The sequence below is a fragment of the Trichosurus vulpecula genome, chromosome 8 (genome assembly GCF_011100635.1).
Source record: "Trichosurus vulpecula isolate mTriVul1 chromosome 8, mTriVul1.pri, whole genome shotgun sequence".
Taxonomy (NCBI): domain Eukaryota; kingdom Metazoa; phylum Chordata; class Mammalia; order Diprotodontia; family Phalangeridae; genus Trichosurus; species Trichosurus vulpecula.
The window spans coordinates 215,231,552-215,233,974 of record NC_050580.1 but is presented as its reverse complement, the minus strand read 5'-3'; positions in this window follow the sequence as shown (position 1 = coordinate 215,233,974).

Here is a 2,423-nt window from a genome sequence, read left to right as displayed (position 1 = left end):
TTGACTTTCAAATCTTTTTGGAGCTCTTCCATGGCCTGAGATCAATTCACATTTTTCTTGGAGGCTTTGGATGTAGGAGTTTTTAGTTTGTTGTCTTCTTCTGAGTGTGTGTTTTGATTTTCCTTGTCACCATAGTAACTTTCAATAGTCAAGTTTTTTCCCTGTTGTTTGCTCATTTTCCCAGCTTATTAGTTGACTTTTAAGTCTCTGTTAAAGGAGGGCTCTGCTTCCAGGGAGGAGGGCGCACTGTCTCAAGTTTCAGGGGGTTTGTGCAGCTATTTTCAGAGATACTTCTAGGGACCTATAAGTTTTCGGTTCTTCCAAAGTGTCATGATCTAAGGAGAGGTGTTTACTACTCTCCTGGCCTGTGCTCTGGTCTGTGAGCAACCATAAGCACTCTTTTCTACCCTGGAACTGTGGGTCCCCACTCCACTGTGGCTGCAAGCTCTACTATGCTAGTGTTCTTCCTCACTCTGGGACTGCCACCCAGGACCTGGATCCAAGTATGGGCAAAGCAACAGAGCCCTGCCTCAGTGCTAGCAAAGAGACTCCTATAATCTCCTTCTGACCAGTTGTTTGGCCCCCTTACCTCCTGTGGGCTGAGAGCTCCAGAAGCAGCTGCTGCTGATTCTGTCACTCCTAAAGCCTGCTCCTGGTTTGCTGGGGCCAAGGCTATGAAGGTACAGCCTACACTGGACTTCACTCCACTGTCAGGTGCAATGGACCTTTCCTGCTGATCTTCTAAATTGTCTTCAGCATCTGTGGACTGAGAGGTCTGGAAAATGCCACTGCTGCAAGTGATTCAGTCACCCCAGGCCTGCTCCAACTTTATTGGGGTCTGGTCTGCACTGGTGCAGCCTGTGCTGGACTGTGTTCCTCTCAGCATGATGCAACAGACCTTTCCTGCCAACCTTCCAAATTGTCTTGGGCTGGAAATTTGTTTCACTCTGTCTTTTTGTGAGTTCTGCTGCTCTAGAATTTGTTTAGAGTCATTTTTTAAAGGTATTTGGAGGGGCTCAGGGGAGAGCTCATGCAAATCCTTGCCTTTACTCTACCATCTCGTCTCTGTCTCCCTTTTGTAGTTATTTCAAATGGAGTCTCTGTTCCTTCTGGTTTTTCTTAATAATATGAATACATATTGATGATTTGGTGGAATTTGTGTCACACCATTTTATTCAAACAAATCACCTTGATTTTTTTCATGATTTTTTGGGGTTTTCTAGGTAAACCATCATGACAACTGAATGATAATTCTGTCTCCCATTTGTTAAGGTTCATAACTTTTATCTTTCTTTTTTATTGTCATAGCTTGCATTTCTAGAGTTATGAGATGCAGCATGACATAGTGGATAGAGAGTTGTCCTTGGAGTGAGAAAGACATGAGTTCAAGTGTTGTCTCTGACACATACTGTTTGTACGATCCTGGATAAGCCACTTAACCTCTTAGTGCCCTAGACTATGCTTTAGGATGGTAAGTTGCAGAGAAAGTGCTTGTATGCATTGCTGAAGTTTTTCACTAACTACTCTGATGAAATTACAGATCTGCTTTTAAAAAAAGCCAAATAATAGTGCAGAAAGATAACATCTTTACTTTATCTCTGATCTTATAGAGACAGCTTCCCATGTGTGTCCACTGCAAATGAAGCTAATTTTTGGTTTTAGATATATACCTTGGATCACTGGAGTGGTTTGCCATTTCCTTCTCTATCTTATTATACAGATGAGGAACTGAGGCAAGCAGGGTTAAGTGACTTGCCCAGAGTCACTTGCCCAGGTTAGCTTTATTGCTCCTAGGATTAAGTAAAAACTCCTCTGTTTAGCTTTTAAAGTCCTTCTTAACCTGGCTCCAATATATCTCTTCAATATTGTTATAAATGACACTCCTTCCCAGACTCTAATGTTCAGCAAAGGGATCTTTTTTCTCTTTCTCACACATGGCACTCCACTTCCCATTTCCATACCTTTGCACTTGGTTTGAAATATACTTCCTTCTCACCTCACTTCCTTCAAGAGGCATGCAGCTCAAGCACCACTTTCTGCATAAGGCCTTTCTTCATCTTGTAATTGCTGGTGCCCTCTTATGTTTAACTATCCTTACTTTTAGGTTTAGCTGTCTTATTCTTATTTTGTATTTACTCTGTTTATAATGACATATGTACGCTATATCTCCCTCCTCTTTAGAGTAGGGATTGCTTCATTTTGTGTATCCCCAACAAGTAGCACAGCGCCTGGCACATAACAGGTGCTTAATAAATGCTCACTGATTGATCCAATTCCATTTTTTCTATCTTCATCTTAGTCACCTGCCAATTCCTCATATTCCTCAGTGGTGCCTGCATTTGGCTTATAGTCTCTCTACACCAAGGGTTCTTTAACTTGGAGTCTAAGGTTCATAGACAGATTTTAGAGGGTCTGTGAACTTG